Raw genomic sequence first — 21,428 nt, 5'->3', positions numbered from 1 at the left:
AGCGGTCATTTGGCTTAAGAGATGCTCTTAATCCAAATGCTGTAATGAGAAAAGCCCAGCATCTCTCATCGTTTGGAACTCGACAGTGTTCTCCGGGCCTCTTCAGGCACTCTCACCTCTTATGTCATTTGCTATATCCGTGATGCCCAGAGAGCCCAGAGCTGCTCTAAAAGGCAACTTGGATCAATCCATGCAGAGCCCCATGGTGATGGGTGCTTTGATACCAAGCTCTTTTGATGCGTGTCATTGTTCATCCAACAACTGTTCATGGAATGTCAGTTATGTGTCAAACACTTTGCTAGGTGGTAGGGATTTCCAAAGGAATTTTAAAATTGTCTGAGCCTCCGAAGGGACTAGTATGAAAGATCTACATTAAAAACAAAGCAAAACAAGCAATACAATTGATTAGGCATTGATTAGGCACCATAGACAAACCACAGAGTCCGGAGGAAGCAAAGATTAAGTCTTCCTCCAAGATCCTCTGAGTCTTCATGGAGGAGGTGAGTGTTTAACCCTTCCTTTGGAACAGAATCTGAGATCCGGCAGGAATAGTCTGCACAGAGGCAAAGAGGAATGGAACAGCCTGCAAGATTTTTGTACTGTTAGAACGTGAGTGTCTAGGAACAAGGAAGTTGCAGGAAATAAAGATACAGAGGAAGACAAGTGTTGTGTCCTGATGGACTTGCATGTCCTTTGCTAAGGAACTTGTATATGTTCTATGAGTTCTGTCACTGCAAGAAAGAAAGAGAGATATTGACTCTAACTCTAAAGGTAACCCTATAAAATAATTCCCTGGCAGTGCAGAGGGCGGGCGGGCAGAAAGAAATGTCTGACATGAGTAAAAATGGTTGGGTGTGTTGAAATAGTCCGTAGCTTTGCAAGTCCTGGGGAAATCCCTGGGCAGGACTACACATTCTTTCAGAGGAGCAGGAACCTAGGACCGGCAGGACCAGTGAGATCCAGGGAGTGAGTGAGTGCCCAGGAAGATCAGTGGAGACTGCATAGACATGCAAAGATTGACATTGAGGTGACCTGTGTTTGTCTTTGAGCATGACTGAATGCCCCTTGAGGCCTCCCTGAAGCAATTAGGTACAGCTGAGTAGGGGTGTATTGGTAGCTGAGATCTCAAGTGAGATAATGAGCCATTAGACTTTTAAAAATTATTTTGTATTTTTACTGAAGCACGTGTGCGTGCATGCTAAGTCACTTCAGTCATGTCCTACTCTTTGCAACCCCATGGACTATAGCCTGCTAGGCTTCTTTGTCCATGGGATTCTCCAGGCAAGAATACTGGAGTGGGTTGCCATGCCTTCCTCCAGGGCATCTTCCTGACCCAAGGATGGAAACTGTATCTCTTGCATCTCCTGCATTGTCAGGCAGGTTCTTTACCACTAGCGCTGCTTGGGAAGTCCCTTACTGAAGTATAGTTGATCTAGAATATTGTGTTAGTTTTAGGTGTACAGCAAAGTGATTCAGTTATATATATATATATATGTATGTGTGTGTGTGTGTGTGTGTGTACATGTGTGTGTATATACATATATATATATATTTATTTATTCTTTTCCATTATAGTTTATTACAAGATAGTGAATGTATTGAAAATGAAACTGAAATTCACTCAGTCAGGTCTGACTCTTTGAGATCGCATGGACTGTACAGTCCATGGAATTCTCCAGGCCAGAATATTGGAGTAGGTAGCCTTTTCCTTCTCCAGGGAATCTTCCCAACCCAGGGATTGGACCCAGGGCTCCCACGTTGCAGGCAGAATGAACTATTTGGCCAACCCAATAGTTCCCTGTGCTATACAGGAAATCCTTTCTGTTTATATACTTTGTATAGAGTGTTAATTTCATACTCTCTTATGCCTGTTAATTTCATACTCCAAATTTATCTCTCTCCCCTTCCTTCTTTGGTAACCATGAATTTGTTCTTTATGTCTGTGAGTCTCCATTTTGCAAATAAGTTCATTTATTCTATTTGTTTAGATTCTACATATAAGTGATATCATGTAACATTTGTCTTTCTCTGTTTGACGTGCTTCACTTGGTATCATCTGTAGGTCTATCCATATTGCTGCAAATGAGTTCTTAGACTTTGATTTTAAATGCCATCTGCAGGGTGGTAAACATTTGGGGGACAGTTGAACTTTCATCCTGAGACCGAGACATAATGCAAATAGTGTTTGCCACAGCGGAGTATTTAACTCTAGAGTGAGATTTTATTTCTTCCAGACAAAGAAAGTAAAGCTTAGAGAGGCCGAGAAATTTGCCCAACGTCGCAGAGCAGCACCCTTGCTGCTGGCCTCAGGGAGAGTCTGGCACCTTGACTTAATTTCTGATTTTCTGTCCTAATTGTGAAGTTGTTGCTGAATTTCTCCTGGGAGCACAGTAGTCACTTGTGATGATGGAATTCAAATATTTTTCCTTAATGAACAAACACAGTTAGGTTCTATAATAATATTTGTATAAAAATGTGGTTTTCATCAACCAGTCATATAGGGTAAAATAGGCCCTTGTTTCTGTCTCCACCCCACTTTATTTATTTTTCATAAAACCGTAAAAGAAATGAAAACATATAAGTTCTAAAACACAGACACATTTATATACACAGATTGAGAAATACAACATGAGGTTTTTATAAACATTATTTGCCCACTTGATATACATTCTGAGTTAAGTACTCCACAAACATCATCACATCTAGTCTTCAAAAGTGACGTTTCTTTTATGTGGTATGTGGACAATTTTGCAATTATATATTGCTCGTGTGTTATTAACTTGTGAAAGTGATTCAAACCACATGGTCATTATTATAGAAAATGGCATGAGGTGCCCACACGTGCAGTGTGTTGACCCAGAACTACAAGTCTAATACAGGCCACTCTGCAGCTTACTGAGCAGTAAGTTGTGTCTGAACAGTAGTCCATTAGGCAACAGTGGAAAAGCGAACATCATTTGAATTAGTAAGATGAAAGTACTTACAGTAGTATAATACACAAGGCCTGCCTGTAGAGTAATGAGATAATGTCACAAACATCTTTTATTTAGATTGCAAAGCTTCACAATTGTGAAAATTGAGCACCTGGCGGGTGGTGAATTTCCTGAAGCTGGAGGTGCTTAGGCAGGAACTGAGTGACCATATGTCAGCTTGTGGGCAAGACTGGTTTGATCAGTGCCCTATTCCACGACTTTATGATGGCCAATTATGTTAGTCCACATTTAAGCTGTGTAAATAGACAGTGACATTCACAGTCAACTGTACAAATATTAGACATAGATTCAGTGAAAGATGGAGATCCTGTCTCCCTGCTAGTACAACAGTTCTTGGTGCTAGACCAAGACCAGATCGAAAATACACAAATTGTATGTTCAGAGATTAAAATCAAGTGACACAGTAATACCTGCTCCTTAATTATTGGGAAAATTCCCAACTAATTATGAAAATTAAACATCTGAATGCTTTCTTCATTTCATATATAAATGAAAGAAGTAGGTTACTAGCACATTACTAGCACATTGCTGTGTTTGACTTTAATAGAACCTTTTACAAAGATCAAAAGAAAATGATGGCTGAAATGGTGAAAATGAATTTTTGAAAAGTGACTTATTCAAGTGAGATCTTAATTATTAAAACTGTTCATTAAGATAAATAAACAGCACCTTGGCCTCCAGCTGCATGCTGTCCCACTTGCAGTTTCTCACCTTTTACACAGTCATATCAATAAATTATCAAAACTAATGGATTTCACAGTGGAAAGTCTGACTCGAAGAAGTTTTTACCAGAGTGTGCTTTTTCCAGCCAGAACTTGTGAAATTACCAAGAAACGAAGGCTTTAAAAAACAATATTATAAAATGCTCCATCATTCCTGGGCGGGCTTTGCTTCTGGAGCTCAGGCAGCTTTGGTCCCATCCTTCTCCGTCTCTCCCGGAAACTTCAACTGCCCTTCGAAATCTTGTGCTTACTTGCTTGTCATCCTAGACGGCTTTTAAAGTACTTTTTTAAGCGCAGGTACTACTCTTTCATTGTTCTTTAAAATTTTGTTTGATTTTTGTATGTTTAGGCTTAAAAATGGCACATACCCACAACTTAAAAATCATACCAAAATGCTAAAAGAAATTTTAAAAGCTTGCCTCAAATCTCATTAATGGGAAGTAGCCATTATCGGCACTAGATGCACGTTTCTCTAAGTATCACTTAATGTGCAATTGCAGATCCAAAGACAGAAAAAAAACGACAGAAATAATTCTAGAAAAATATAATCAGATTACATATGCTGTTTCAAAATAAATTACATTGCAGTAAATTTTGTTTGAACTTAAAAGAAACTAAGTTGAAAGAACTGAGATTTATTTTTGCCTACATTCTATTCTAATAGTTATAAATTATTTCTTTACATTTTTTAAATATTGTAAAGGTTGTAAAACACTTTAAAAGACCAAAGTGATTATCTGGGTTAAACAAATGTTTCAACATTAGGTTTTAGTTATTTACCCCCCCATACCCCCATTTTTTCTTATTTATATGATTATTTAATATTGAAAACTTTTATTATGAGATAACAATAAAGGATGAGATGGCCGGATGGCATCACTGACTCGACATGACTTTGAGCAAACTCAGGGAGATAGTGAAGGACAGGGAAGCCTGGCGTGCTGCAGCTCATGGGGTCACAAGAAGTCAGACATGACTTAGCGGCTGAACAACAACAATTACGAAATAAGAATAGATTCATATCTACAAAGAAATGTAAGAAATGCAGAGATATCTCTGTATATCTTTCCCTCCAAGATAATATCTTGCATAAGTACAGTATCCCAATCAGGAAATCAAGATTGATTTAATCTATCTCTCTTATTCAGAGTTCAGCACTTTTACATGCCACTGTGTGTGTGTTCAGTTTTATGTAATTTTGTCATGTATGTAAATTTGTGTGGCCACCACAACAGTCAAGACACAGGACAGTTCCACCATAATTATTCCTCAAACCCTTGCACCAAGAACCTGTTCTTCATAGCTGTAATTTTCTCATTTCAAGAATATTACCTAGATGGGTACATACATTATGTAAACTTTTGATATTGCTGTTTCTCCCCTCACCCAGTATGATCCCCTTGATGTCATTTCAATTTGTGTACTTCATAGTTCACTCTTTGTTTTACCACTTTACCCATGGTATGAATGAACTTCCGTTTATTTAACCAATCTCCCACTGAAGGATATTTGGATTATTTCCAGTTTGGGCCTATTACAAGTTAAAATTCTGTGCACATTTATGTACAGGTTTTCCAGTGAACATGCTTTCCTTCCTCTGGGAAATCACCTGAGAATGAATTTCTGGTTGTGTGCTAAGCAACACATCTTAGTTTTGTAAGAAACTGCCGTACCGCAGAGGGGCTGTACCATTCTGTGTTCCTGTTTACAAAATGTGAGTGGCTCAGTTTCTCTGCATCCTTGCAAGCATTTGGTATTATCATATATTATTTTTAGATATCTGCTGTAATAACATTTATGTCCTTTCTTATAATTACTCTTCACCACAATTATTTCCTCCTATGGCTTTATTGCAGGTCAGGAAGCAATAGTTAGAACCAAACCTGGGACAACAGATTGGTTCAAACTTGGGAAAGGAGTGCGTCAAGGCTGTATATTGTTACCCTATCTATTTAACTTATATTCAGAGTTCAGTTCAGTTCAGTCGCCCAGTCATGTCCGACTCTTTGCGACCCCATGAACTGCAGCACGCCAGGCCTCCCTGTCCATCACCAACTCCCGGAGTTTACCCAAACTTATGTCCATTGAGTCGGTGATGCCATCCAACCACCTCATCCTCTGTCGTCCCCTTCTCCTCCTGCCTTCAATCTTTCCCAACATCAGGGGCTTTCAAATGAGTCAGCTCTTCGCATCAGGTGGCCAAAATATTGGAGTTTCAGCTTCTACATCAGCCCTTCCAATGAACATCCAGGACTGATTTCCTTTAGGATGGACTGGTTGTATCTCCTTGCAGTCCAAGGGACTCTCAAGAGTCTTCTCCAACACCACAGTTCAAAAGCATTAATTCTTTGGTGCTCAGCTTTCTTTGTAGTCCAACTCTCACATCATGACTACTGGAAAAATCATAGCCTTGACTAGACAGACCTTTATTGACAAAGTAATGTCTCTGCTTTTTAATATGCTGTCTAGGTTGGTCATAGAGTACAACATGTGAAATGCTGGGCTGGATGAATCACAAGCTGGAATCAAGATTGCCGGGAGAAATATAAATAACCATAGATATGCAGATGGTACCACCCTTATGGCAGAAAGTGAAGAGGAACTAAAGAGCTCCTTGAAGATGAAAGATGAGAGTAAAAAAAGCTGCCTTAAAACTCAACATTCGAAAAACTAAGATCATGGCATCTAGTCCCATCACTTCATGGCAAATAGATGGGGAGCAGTGGCAACAGTGAAAGACTTTATTTTCTTGGGCTCCAAAATCTCTGTGGATGGAGACAGCCATGAAATTAAGAGACACTTGCTCCTTGGAAGAAAAGCTATGACAAACCTAAGCAGAGACATTACTTTGCCAACAAAGATCCGAGTAGTCAAAGCTATGGTTTTTCCAGTCGTCATGTATGGACGTGAGAGTTGGACCATAAAGAAGACTGAGCACCAAAGAATTGATGCTTTTGAGCTGTAGTGTTTGAGAAGACTCTTGAGAGTCCCTTGGACTGCAAGGAGATCAAACCAGTCAATCTTGAAGGAAATCAACTCTGAATATTCACTGGAAGGTCTGATGCTGAATCTGAAGCTCTAATACTTTGGCCACCTGATGAGAAGAGCCTACTCATTGGAAAAGATGATGATGCTGGGAAAGATTGAAGGCAGGAAGAGAAGGAGATGACAGAGGATGAGATGGTTGGAGGGCTTCACCGACTCAATGGACATGAGTTTGAGCAAACTCGAGAAGATAGTGAAGGACATGGAAGCCTTGCATGCTGCAGTCCATGTAGTCGCAAAAAGTCAAACTCAGCTGAACGACTGAACAACAATAGCTGTATTTTTCAATAGGTTGAAAACTCAACATCAATTAATAGTGTTTGGATAGGTGAATGGATTTTGTTAAGCATTTTGTTTATTTTTTAAATAATTAATCAATTTTTGGCTGCATCAGTCTTTGTGGCGGCCTGCAGGCTTCTCTCTAGTTGCAGCATATTTATTTTCTTGGGCTCCAACGTGCTCCACGTGTACAGATCACGAGGGCCCCGTAGCTGTGGTGTGAGGGCTTAGTTGTCCCATGGCATGTGGGATCTTGTATTCCCAGTCAGGGATCAAACCCACATCTCCTACATTGAAGGCATATTCTTAACCACTGGACCACCAGGGAAGGCCCTCGTTGTGCATTTTCGTTGTTGTGCCTTGTGTTTAAAAATCCTATTTTAAAAAATCATATCGGTATAGTAGTCCCCACACTCTTACTTAGTTAAGAATATTCTGGGTTTCAGTTCTAACGGGCATTGCCTTGTTGTTTCGTTTCATTCCGAGTTATTATAAAGAACGTGAATCCACTCCCCTCTCCCCCAGTGTAGCTTGTTTTTCCTACCTGAATACTTCCATAATTCTTTATTCTTTTTTGAAACGCATTTATTTCACTGGGTATGTCTTGCTGTGGACTTTCCTAAATGGGTTTATTTTAGGTTAATCTACATAGTTAAATCTAACTGATCCTTAATGATGTGGGCTTGAAATTCAGGTTCACTCCTGAGCAGATTTTTCTTCACTACTTATGTACTGTACAGTAGTACAAGATCTCTGGCTGGTTGAATCTACAAATGTAGGAACCTCAGCAGGGAGTGTGTGTGTGTGTTTGCCGCTCAGTCGTGTCTGACTCTTCGTGACCCCACGGACTGGAGCCCGCCAGGCCCCTCTGCCCAGGGAATTCTCCAGGCAAAGATACAGGAGTGGGTAGCCATTCCCTTCTCCAGGGGATCTTCCCTACCCAGGGATCGAACCCCAGTCTCCTACATTGCAGGCGGATTCTTTGCCATCTGAGCCACCAGGGAAGTCCCCTCAATTTTCAGGTACTATAAAAACTCAGTTGTTGTTGGGGAGGAAACTGAGGCACACTGACTCCCCAACCCCAGGCCTCTATTTGCCAGTCCAAGGTCTGGTGCCGCCTCCTGCTCTCCACCCCCAGTGGGACGCACTGCATACGAGCAGCCTATGTGGTTCAAGGGTCAACTGTATTTCTTTATTTCAGAAAAGCTTTTTGTACCTTTGAATGTTTTCTGTTAATTTTTTCTTGTTTTATTCTTAAGAAACAACGATTCTTTTTACCTCCGGCAGGCTCTCTTTGCTGGGAGGCAATGGAAATGGCCAGTTAATACAGCTGTCTCTCCCTCGATAGCCCATGATATTGAAGTGGGTCTTAGTGGGGATGTTCCACTGTCCCCATCACCTCCCTGCATTTTGCAGCTGTGATCTCAGTGATGCGGCTGGTGCGTCTCTTGACTGGAGCTTTGGGAGGGAAGCCCCAGGTTTTTCCCCCAAGCTCTTGAGTCCAGGCTGGGAAGCAGTTTGTGAGCACGTCTCACTGTTTGTCCCATGGGGTTTGGAAATGTCTTTGATTCATAAAAATTGTGTTTTCTTCCCTCTACCTTTCATATGTTTTGTTGTTTTTGAAGTATTTGAGGGCGAAGAATTAATCAAAATGCCCAACACGTCCATCTGTAGCAGGAAGTGTTCATGACCTCACCTTCACCTTGTCTTCCTTCTGTTCCTGGCAGAATGTCGACACAGAGTTGGATAATAATTATTGAGTGACTGAACAAATGAATAAATGAACAAATAAATTATTTTCTTTACCAAGCAGAAGTCTCAGAAAATGATATGGGTGTAATCAGCTGAAAGAATAACCAAGACTGGCTCTGACTGAGTGATCCAACATAGAAATTTGATATTTTCATCATTTCCCGAGTTGCTCATATATAAATCAAGTGAGTGAATTATTAATAATCTCTTTTCATTGTGAAAATTGCTGAAATAAATGGATCACTATCATCCAGCGATGTTGGTTGTAAGAATATAGCTATCTTCATTAAACTTCTAAGGCTGTGAAATTTTAACTATTGTAATTACTACTGAAATTTCATGGGTAAGAAGAAATAAAAAAAATTCCAGGTAGCAAAAATAATTCAACCACCGTAACATCAAGTTCTGTGGCTTTTCTGATTGATCCTGTTCTTCAAGTTTAACACAGGGCTGGGCATACAGACGCAATAGCAGAGCTCTGGTGTTTTGAAGATACTGGTAAAATCACAGTAAATAATGTAAAGTTCAGAATTATGTTCTGAAATCTGTTTGTCATAGATGCAAATATTTAAGAAAGTATTTATTAAACTGAACAAATGTTAACTAAAACCAAACAAATTAACCAAGGAACTTTTGTACACTGTTGGTGGGAATTGAAGTGGTAACAACTTTTGGAAAAGGAAAATGCCTGTTAGAGGTGACAGTCGCATTCCCTGCAAACCAAAAGTTTAACTTCTAGATGTAACTCTGACAGAAATTCATGCCCACGTGCACCAAAAGACATACACAAAGCATTTGTAGAAGCACTGTTTGTAATAGCTCCAAATTGAAAACAGCCAAATTGTCCATCGAGAGTAGAATAGATAAGCAAACTGTGGTAATTCATGTGAAGAAATGCTGTATATTAATTTAAATGAAAGAACTAGAGCTTCATGGATCAATCTCACAAGCATAACGTTGAGTGAAAAAGACCAGGTTCAGAGGAATGAGTATTGCATTGTTCCTTTGTTATACCCTTAAAACCAGGTAAAACCAATCTCTCATGTTGGAAATCAGCATGGTGGGCTGAGTTTTGAGTGGATAGACAGGGTAGTGATTGGCAGGGGCCTGGGTGGGGCTTCTGAAGTGCCGACAAAGTTTTATTTCCTGACGTGTGTGAGGGTTACATGAGTGTGTTAACTTTGTGATCAGTCATCAAATATTCACTTTTTAAAAAAATAAATTTATTTATTTTAGTTGGGGGCCAATTACTTTCCAATATTGTAGTGGTTTTTGCCACACGCCGACATGAATCAGCCATGGGCCCACACACGCCCCCAACCTGACCCCACCCCCACCCCACCCCATCCCATCCCCCTGGGCCATCCCACCGCCCCAGCCCTGGGCATTTGTCTCATGCATCGAACCCAGAATGGTGTTCTGCCTCACATATGATAATATACACGTTTCAATGCTGTTCTCTCAGAACGTCCCACCCTCACCTTCTCCCTCAGAGTCCATAATTTGTGTGCTTTGTTTTATGTATCATATACCTCAATGGAAAGTTGAAAGCACATAAAAACGACCTCAGAATAGAGACTTTCAGATGGGGCTTCCCTGGTGGCTCAGATGGTAAAGAATCTGCCTGCAATGCAGGAGACCCAGGTTCTATCCTCGGGTCAGGAAGATTCCCTGAAGAAGAGAATGGCTACTCACTCCAGTATTCTTGCTTGGAGAATTCCATGTATATAAGAGCCTGGCAGGCTACAGTCCATGGGGCCACAAAGAGCCGGACACCACTGAGTGACTAACACTTTTACTTAGATAGGAGATTGCAAATACATGGGAGAGAGCGGTGAATAATGTATCTGGCAACTGTGTGCGTGTATGTAAGTGAGTAAAAGTATGTGACTTAGGAAGAGGAAATAGAGGCATAAATGATAACTCTTGAAACAAAGAGACAACTCCTGAGGGAAACCAAAGTAAGTACTAAATTATACTAAAAATACATTAAGGTTGCTTGGAGCCGGGGCAGAGAGAGGGACATATGACCATGTTTTAAAGGTCACAATAGAATGGGAGATTTAAGGGGTGGGAAGTGAGTCTATTTTAAAAGAACCTTCATTCTTCTGTGATGAGATGGTGATGAAACAGAATTTTATGGAGGGATAGTCGGTCCCTTGTTCTAAAAAAATGGCATCATGTATATCTGAGAGCATAGAGAAGGAAAATTATAACTAACAAAATGTACAGTGAAAATTCAAAATAATCATTGAAATGATATTAAAACATTAAAAATGACAAAAACAAAAAGAAGAACAATGTAAAATGATTTATGGGACTGTACTGAGTACATCAGTCACTGCATTAAGTGTGGGCCGCAGTGATCCTTGCATCTTGGTGTTCACACATGTGTGTGATCTCCTCTGAATGCAGGCTGGATCAAATGACTTCTTTTGAAGAATACAAGTGGAAGAAAGTCACTTCTGAGATTAAGGTACAAAAAGACTATGGTTTCTGTCTTGGCCTGCCCTCTGTTGCTCCTCTGGGCACTTTCTCTGAGCAAAGCCAGCTGCTATACGCTGAGCTGCTTGTAGAGAGGGCCTTGTGTCCAGGAGCTAATGTCTCCCACTGTCAAGAAAAATGGAGACACCCCCCCCCCCCCGCTCCATGTTGGTGTTGGTGTTGAGTCGCTCCGTCATGTCTGACTGTTTGTGACCCCACGGACTGCAGCACTCCAGGCTTCCCTCTGCTTCACTGTCTCCTGGAGATTGCGCAAACTCATGTCCATCGAGTCGGTGATGCCATCCAACCATCTCATCCTCTGTCATCCTCTTCTCTGCCTGCCTTCAATCTCTCCCAGCATCAAGGTCTTTTCCAGTGAGTCTGTTCTTCGCATCAGCTGAAGTTTCAGCTTCAGCATCAGTCCTTCCAATGAATACTCAGGACTGATCTCCTTTAGGATTGACTGGTTTGATCTCCTTGCTGTCCAGGGGACTCTCAAGACTCTTCTCCAACACCACAGTTCTAAAGCATCAATTGTTTGGTCCTCAGCCTTCTTTATGGTCCAATGCTTACATCCATACACAGCTACTGGAAAAGCCATAGCTTTGACTATAGAGACATTTGTCAGCAAAATGATGTTCTGATTTTAATATGTTATTTAGGTTTGTCATAGCTTTTTTTCCCAGGAGAAAGCATCTTTTAATTTCATGGCTGTCATCACCGTCTGCAGTGGTTTTGGAGCCCAAGAAAATGAAGCCTGTCACTGTTTCCATTGTTTCTCCATCTATTTGCCATGAAGTGATGGGACTGGATGCCATAATCTTAGTTTTTTGAATGTTGAGTTTAAGCCAGATTTTTCACTCTCCTCTTTCACTTTCATCAAGAGGCTCTTTAGTTCCTCTTTGCTTTCTGCCATTAGGGTGGTGTTATCTGCATATTTGAGGTTGTTGGTATTTCTCCTGGCACTCTTGATTCCAGCTTGTGATTTATCCAGCCCAGCATTTCTCATGATGTATTCTGCATATAAATTAAATAAGCAGGATGACAATATACGGCCTTGATGTACTCCTTTCCCAATTTTGAATCTGTCCGTTGTTTGATGTCTGGTTCTAACTATAGCTTCTTGACTTACACACAGGTTTTTCAGGAGGCAGGTCAGGTGGTCTGGTGTTCTCATCTCTTAAAGAAATTTCCACAGTTTGTTGTGATCCAGTCAAAGGCTTTAGTGCTGTCAATGAAGCAGAAGTAGATGTTTTTCTGGAATTCTCTTGCTTTTTCTCTGATCCAACAGATGTTGGCAATTTGACCTCTGGTTCCTCTGTCTTTTCTAAATCCAGCTTTTACATCTGGAAATTCTCAGTTCATGTCCTGTTGAAGCCTGGCTCAAAGGATTTCAAGCATTACCTTGCTAGCATGTGAAATGAGTGCAACTGTGCGGTAGTTTGAGTGTGAGAACCGGTAAAGGCTATGCAGAACTGTCTGTAGCAAGGGAGTCAATCATTATCACTTACATTTTGTTAAAAACTCAAAGGCAAGCAGTGGAGTAGGAAAGCTGTATAGTGGAAGAAAGAGGTTTCAGGTGTGTCCTGGCCGAAGGTTGCTGGCCTGTGGAGGCTGGAGGTGGCTACCAGAAGGGATATCCTATCAGTTTGTTAGAGGGACAGCTTTGGCTTCCTCTGCTTGGTCCTAAGTTGGAAGCAGGGACAAAGGGAAGCTGTTGGTCATTCATCAAGTCCTGGGCATTTTGGACTGAATGTTATAGGGTTATTATTTGGCTCTCAATTGTCACTAGAGACAACAGGCTGGTTCCTGGGCTGGTTACTGTGGATAAGAGGTTGGCTCCCTGGGCAGTTGCAGCAGATGGGGAGGGGTGATGGTCAGAGCTCTATTTTTATATATAGGTCATTGTAATTTGTAAATTCAGTCTCCCTGTTCCCCTCGTGGTCATTCTCTCATTTGCAAGAGGTTGTCCAATTCAGGAGGAACCAGGGATCCAGATCATGACACCAGGAGATTGTTCAGTTGTCTTCATAATCACTTATGTTACAAGATCTTCCCGATCCTTTTGTTACAGCATCATGGCAATCATCTGATGAGAGAGCTGCTATGTAGAAGCCTTTAAGACTCTGGAGACAGTGCAGCAGAGTATTATCATAACCACTGTGACAAAATCAAGAATGATTACTCGTACTTGTAAAATTCTTCAAAACCAGATTCCCAATCGCCCAACCCAGGCCAAGAAAACAAATCCCATGGGCCACAAGGATCAACCTTAGTTAGTCAAATAGCTTTCTGCTTAAAACAAGGTATAGCTTGTTCAAACTTGCTTATTTCATTGTCTCAAGAACAATAAGAAGCATTGGCAATGTCAACAGTCAGACCTCCCATGACTAAGGAGAAAGAAATGAAGAGCGATGCAATTGTTTTTCGCTACCTGGGCCAGTGAGTTTAGGTGGATCCCTTTAGGGCAGAGAAAGTGTCGGTATATTTAGTGGTAGGTTTCTCATAGCCTTTTCTATTTGTATGATCCCACTGATGGGAGTGCTGCTATAATTGCTTACATAAATATGAGTCAGTAATCTTTCAAGTAGTGTATCTGAAATAACCAACAGTGGCCTCGTTTTGGAACTCATATCTGAATCTGGATTTCCAAACTTGTTGAGTTATACAACTGGAGCCTTCAATAAAGACAAGTCTAAATACTACTTCCTGAAGTATTCATTTGAGGCAAACACAATCGGGCATCCTGGCCACAAAGAATAGTATCCAGTAAAAGCACATGGTAATCTAAGAAAAAAGGATTTGCTCACAGCACAAGGTTGAAACCAAGATCTTACATGAGTTGGTTACATTTTTTAATTTTTATCAGTCTCTGCCAGATAGTATCTGGCCCATTGTTCTGCAAAGATTTTTGAATGCAAACTTAGAATTAGGTAGGTCCTGATCAATAGATTTCAATAACTGGTTCTTTTTCTAAGAGAAAGGGTCACTAGCAAAGTAACAGACTGATTTATTTAGATTCTGTTGTACATGTAGGTGCAAGCGGGAATGCCATCGGCTGTGATTGCCTGTGGTCTCGTTTCATGAATGTGGAATTGCCCAGAAGTTTTGATCATGGAGGCCCGGTAAGGGATGGATTACACGGCATTCAGTAAGAATGAAGGCCATGGCTACTGTTTGGGATCAAGTAAGGATGGATTCAGAATGAGAGTGTTCTGATTTAACACATAGTAAGGGAAGAAAAGAGTAAAAAGGTCATTATGGGTGGATGATAACAGGAGCTATAGAAAATGAGAAGATGATTATCAGTGAGTAGATAAGCAAGCAAGCAAACAAATAGGAATTAGATGAGGTCTTAGTTTTGTCTTAAGCGGAAACAGTCCTCTATCCATTGTCATCTATTTGTTCTGAAGGTCTTAGGTCAGCTGTTTGCTTCTGAAGATTGGCTGCTTTTGGAGGCTCTTTGATGATCCCTAGTTTGAAATCCCTTATAGGAATAGTCTTCCAATTGTGTGGGGTTCTGAATTTCTTCTTTACTTGTAAATTGTGAATCCAAAATTTCACATTTGTCTCAGACTTTCAATGCTGTATTTATCAATAACAGTACTGACAGAGTCCCTTCCAGCAAGGCTCAAGGGGAATTTGTCTCTGATCTCTCTTCCAATAACAAAGCTCCTCTTGCACAATGTAAAAAGATGTAGGAAGGTGGCCTTAACCGTTGATGAGAGGACTGGATATAGTGCGTGAATCGCTTGCAGTGTTTTGCCATGTCTGTATGCAGGAAGGTAGAGTCTGGTGTGCGAGGTGAAGTCATTAGACTCCTGGGTCCTCTAGTCACTAATTCATAGATAGATAACCAACGTCTCCCCCAGAGAGTGGGCTGTATGGCCATAAGGCCTAGAGGGGTATCTTTGGGCAAGGGTGCTCAAATGTTTCTGAAATTATTGGTAATTTTAATTTATGAATGTATTTGGTGAAGGAAATGGCAACCCACTCTGGTATTCTCGCCTGGAAAAATCCCATGGATGCAGGAGTCTGGAGGGCCACATTCCTTGGGGTTGCAATGAGTTGGACACAACTTAGCGACTAAACATCAAAACACTGGTCCTTCAACTTTTCCAGATTGTAGGGGTTCAGTACAGTGTGGTGTTTGAGAAAGGGATACTGTTTTACAGAGTTCTTTTATATGTGCCTCAATCACTCGATGTAAGAGATACACAAAAATCAAGCATCTTTTCAGCAACTATAAGGACTGTAGCTTTTTGGCAATTAAATGCTTCAGCCCATTCTGAAAATAGATGCACAGTAACTGAAACATACTCAAATTTCACAGAGGCTGGAAGCTGGGTAAAATCATCTGAAAGTGTTTAAAGAACTTTGAGGCTTTGGTTTTGGGCGGTGTCCCACCTTGACACTTTTTCCAAGATTATGTTGTTGACAGGTGGGTGACACATGACCTGAAAAGTAACCTCAACTATCTTTTTAAAGCTTCCCCAACGATGTTGACTTAGGATACTAACCAATTTGGCTGTTCTATGATGAGTGGTTTCATGGAGAAACTTAGCTAATGACCAGTTGAAGTCATCTGGTGCTACCAAGTGGCCATCTTGAGAGTTCCAGAGATGATCAGCATGAAGGATGTGACCAGATTTTTCCCATTCTTCCTTCCCCAAACCTTGGACTAAACGTTAATATTTTATAATAATGTTTCTGAATTCCTCCAGAGATTTATCCTTTGAGAGTTTAGATAGGTTTGTAACCTGGTTAAAGATGCTTGTTTAGCATAATGATCTATAGAGTATTTCCTTCAACTTCTGTATTATTATTATTTTTATTTATTTATTTATTTTTTTGGACTTAGGCCTCAACATTTTACATAGCTGCCTCTCTAGGAAGGCAGTGCTCACAGAAGAAAAAATCATAGGTGGAAGAGAGAAAAAGACATGCATATGGAATTTAGAAAGATGATACCAATGATCCTACATGCAGGGCAGCAAAGGAGACACGGATGTAAAGAACAGACTTTTGGACTCAGTGGGAGAAGGCGAGGGCAGGATGATTTGAGAGAATAGCATTTAAACATATACATTACTATACGTAAAATAGATGACCAGTGTGAGTTCTATGCATAAAGCAGGACACCCAAAGCCAGTGCTCTTGGACAACCCAGAGGGATAGGGTAGGAAGGGAGAGGGAGGGGGTTCAGGATCGGGGGGAACACAGGGGTACCTATGGCTGGTCCATGTTGATGTGTGGCAAAAACCATCACAATATTGTAAAGTAATTATCCTCCAACTAAAGTAAATAAAGTTTTTAAAAAGCTAGAGAAGTAGAACAACGAACTCCCATCCACCTATCATCTAGATTAAAAATGAAAAACAAAAAGACAGTGTACAAAGGTTTCTTTTTTTGCACACCAACGCTTGTTATTTCCTGTCTTTTCAATGATAATAATTCTGACAGGTGTGAGGTACTATCTCATTGTGTTTTTGATTTGCATTTCCCTGATGGTTAGGGATGTTGAGCATTTTTTCATGTACCAGGTTGATGAATTCTCCAATATTTATTCTGTATTTTGGGTAGTTATGTAACTTTTACTCTTTAACCATTTAAAGTACTGAATGATATTTATAAATTTAAAAAATGCTAAAGTCACTTTGTATTCCTGGCTCCTTCAATTTGAGAATAATATGTTTATTATCTTTGTTCTATATTCTTGGCTTTAGTTGCTAACATTTTATTTATGGTTTATTTATGGTTTCAATAAAGATTTGTAATTTTAGCTAAGATTTATTTTTCTATTTATAAAGAAAGATTAATGCTGAATTTTTAATTTTTATACTGTTCATATCTGGTACTGTTATATAGTTTTTTCAGCTTCCTGGCCTGTGTTATGAGTACTTCCTCTTTCTCTATTTTCTAGAAAAATTTTCATGAGATTGAAACAGTCTGCTCCCTGAAAGTGTGTAGAACCTATCAGCAGGTTGTTTGGACCCTGTTGTTTTATTTGTTGGAATATTTTAAAATAATGTAATTTCTTTACAGTTATAGGAATATTAAGATTTTCTGTTTCATCTTAGAATGATTTCTGTTAGTTATGTTTTTTTCAGAACATTGCTCATTTAATTTTTTTCAGTTGTATAAAGTTGTTGTTAGTACCTTAATTTAGACTTTGCTCTATCTGCAGTTATACTTACTTTTCTTATTCTAGTATTCTATTTGAGCCTTTTTTTGTGGTCAATTTCAGCAAAATCTTACCTCTTTTATGAGTCTTTTCTAAGATTCTACTTTTTGGCTCCATTATACACTTGTTCTCTAGTTAGGTGATTTATTCTCTTATTTTTAAGCTCTTTTCCTTTTGAATTTCTTTGGATTTATTCTTTTGCACTGTAAGCATTTAGAGATATGCATTTGGGAAGTATATGCTTGGTGAAATTTTCAGGCCTTTTAGTTTCAAATTTTCTGTGCTGTTATGATTTAGGTGAGGCTTCTGCAAGCAACCGAGAGATGGCTCGTTTTGGTTTTATTTGTTAAGCCATTGTATTGGTGAAGAAATCCTCAGTGTTTTAGTGAAAGAGTTTAGTATTCATTATGATCACAGATTATTTGGTCTCTCATTTTATGTTTTTGCTCTCTGTGGTTATACTTTGTTTCTTTTTACTTGATTTGCATTCTATTTAAATCAAGTTTAAAATCCTATTTCTACTTTTGTGCTAAATTTTAACATGTTGCAATGTATATTTAACCAAGTCAAAAGTTAATATCTTAACCCCCCAACCAAATGCTACAGGAAACTTGGAACCTTCTAGCTTTGAGAGCCACTTCTTCCTTCCTTTATTGTTTACAAGAATATAGTTCTTTTTTACTGTTAGCTTTCAAACCAGATATTATTGCTATTATATCATGGATGTTATGTTTGTTTAGATTTATACTTGTTTACCAGTTTTCTCCCTGTCATTGTTTTGTATCTCAGAACATTTTTCTGAGTTTATTTTTCTACTTCCTGAAGAACGTTCTTTAAAAGTTCCTTTAATATAGGTGTGTTAATGGTAAACTTTCTAATTTCTATTTATCTATGAATTAGTGCTAAGTGGCTTCAGTCGTGTCTGACTCTTTGAGACCCTATGGACCATAGGCCTGCCAGGCTCCTCTGTTCTCGGGATTCTCCAGGCGAGAAGGCTCGAGTGGGTTGCCTTTCCCTCCTCCAGGGGATCTTCCCCACCCAAGGGCTGAACTTGCGTCTCTGTGTCTCCTGCATCGGCAGAGGGTCTCTTTACCACTAGTGCCACCTGGGAAGCCCCCAACGTCTTTATTTTATCCTGTCCTTTAAAATATGGCTCTGCTGGGTACAGAGTAGATTAATAATTGTTTTCTCTCAGTCTTTTCAAGTATTATCCTACTGTTTTCTGTGTTCATATCATTGAGAAATCTGATGTCAGTCTTACCGTCTTTACTTTTTATATGATTTTGCTTTTATCTCTGGATAATACTAAGATGGTCTGTTATGTTTGGTATTTTACGGTCATACTTTGATAGAGCTGGAAATGACTTTTTGTACAAGCCTTGATCTCCTCCTCCCCACGTCAATCAGAGCCTGAGATATAGATCTGATAGGTCATTTATTTAGAAACTGATCAGAGGAAAAAGAAAAGTGGGAGTAGACAAAAATGAGACCAGGATGTAGGGAGAGCCAATGCCAGGGCACCTTACTGGTCTGGTCACTGCTGTAGAAAACTGGGCCGTGAGCCCTCTGCGACTCCCTGAGGCGGGTTTTCAGTGACTGTGGGGACGCATGAGGGGAGCTTTCATCCACCAGCTCCTGTTCCTCGCTGGGCAAGGACTGTTCTGTGAAGTATTAACTCTCTTGAAATGTCAGGGTTGCTGCACAGGTGGGTCTGTCAGTTCCCACATGCACCAGAGAAGTGCCAGAACAGACAGGAAAAGCTGCGAGTTATACCTGAAGAAAGATGGTTGTTGCAGTAATGGTTGGGGTAAAAAGTGGCCAAGAAAATGTGAGATGGGGCACAAGAAGTGTCCTGCATATTTTTAAAAATGGTCTTTATTTTTGGCTGCACGAGGTCTTCGCTGCTCCCTGTGGGCTTTCTCCAGCTGCGGCAAGCGGGGACTACCCTCCAGCTGGGGTGCGGGGCTTCTCTCCTGGAGCGTGGGCTGCAGGAGGAGCCGGCTCAGGAGATGCGGAGCACGCGCTTAGCTGCCCCACGGCGTGTGGGAGGTTCGCAAACCAAGGGTTCAATCCGTGTTCCCTGCCCTGGCAGGCGAGTGCTGACCGCCGGGGAAGTCCTGTCCTACACGTTTCATTCTGGTTTCTTCAGTTTAATATATGTTATATATCCTGAATCTATGGATTTTGTGTTTGATAATTTCCAGAAAATTTTCAGCTGTTCTCTGTTCAAACATTCTCCCTCCTCTAGTCTCTCTCCCTTCATCTCCTTTTTCTCTGTGGCTCTGATGGGGCAGGATTTAGACATTTAATTTTTTTCTCTATGTAGCTTCAATTAAAAAAAAATTTTCCCATATCTTTGTCCCTCTGTGCTGTACCCTGTGTAATATCTTATATGCTGTCTTCCAGGCTGACTTATTGTGTGTGTGTGTGTGTGTGTGTGTGTGTGTGTGTGTGTGGTGCGTTTCATTTCAATAATTGTTGTTTCATTTCTTTGAGTCCAGTTACTATTTATAATCATCACAGTAATCTGTCTGTGCTAATTCTCGGGGCTCAATCTTCTATTTGTTGTTTCTACTGTCTCTCAGTGGTGATGACTTTCTTCCTCATATATTTGCCGACTGTGGGCTTAAGGCTTGTTTCCTCTCTGTGTAAATCTTGTGGAATTAGACTGAGGAGGTGTTTATCTAGAGAGGCTGTGCATCTTGTTCCGTCAGGGCCTGGGGAGTACTTCAGGTTTAGGGGCAATGGTAGGCGGGATAATGGCCCCCCAGATATTTCCCACATTCTAACCCCTGGAACTTGAGCGTATTAACCTTTCATGGTATAAGGATCTTTGAAGACTTGAATTGACTTATAAAGGCTCAGATGATGAGATTCTGTGAATCATCACAGTATCCTTACAAGTGGACAAGCTGGATATAAGGGCAGCATGATGGCAGCATGAGGAGCTTGGCTGCTGCTGCTGCTGACTTTGAAGGTGGAGGAGGGGGCCACCAGCCACGGGATGAAGGCAGCATCTAGAGGCTGGAAAAGGAGAATTCTCTCATGGAGCTTCTAGAAGGGTCATAGCCCCGCCGGCCGAGACAGATCCATTTTGAATTTCTGATCTCCAGAACCTATAGACATTTGTGGTGTTTTCAGCTTATATGGAAAAATTGTTATTCAAACTAGTAAGCATCAAATGAAATATCTGTGTTTAAGTAGAGAAAATTTACCTAGTAGGAAATATTTTAAATGTGTAAACATCAAACTGTAGTCTACACAGTTATTTATGAACGAATTTTTGTTTTAAAGACTGCTGAGCTGTCTTTTGTGCCTGGCGGGATGACAAAATAGCTGATGTGTTAGGGATGAAGGTGGTACATTCACCCATAATATGTCTGATGTAAATTAATGCAATGCTTATTGCCATTAATTTAGCAGCACCTTTTATGAGAAAAATAACAAATGAATAGATACACACAGTGACAAGTAAAAGACACCTTTTGATCAGAATCCTACTTCTGGGAATTTAAACTAAAGACTGTATCCAGAAGTAAAAAGGTGATTACTGTAGTATTTATTCACAATGGATGTCAATATAAAATATTGGCATCAAACTTAACGTTCCACAAAAAATTAAAATGGAAGTGAATTAAAGGATGCACAACTTTCAATAATAATTATAGAGTTTATGCCATGTGAAAATACTTGACATAAAAGAAAAATAGAAACTCATTTTTACCTTTCTCTGCAACAGAAAAGTGAAAATAGTTTGGCATAATTGGATAGCAGCATTAATTTAACAACAATTAAGCAAAGATCAATTTTTGAAATGAATTGCTATTAAATGTGGGGTATGTAATATCAAAATATACTTTAATTCCTTATGACTGGCACTGGTGGTATTAAGAGGCTTTGTGAATGTCAGTCCCTGTGTCTCCCAACCCCAGGCTGGCAGCTGTGCCCTCAGTCTTTCTGAGCCTACAA

This window comes from Giraffa tippelskirchi, chromosome 9 (genome assembly GCF_054371585.1).
Source record: "Giraffa tippelskirchi isolate mGirTip1 chromosome 9, T2T-mGirTip1v1.2.pri, whole genome shotgun sequence".
In the NCBI taxonomy this organism is placed as follows: domain Eukaryota; kingdom Metazoa; phylum Chordata; class Mammalia; order Artiodactyla; family Giraffidae; genus Giraffa; species Giraffa tippelskirchi.
The sequence above is the reverse complement of the archived record's forward strand: the minus strand, read 5'-3'. Positions refer to the sequence as shown.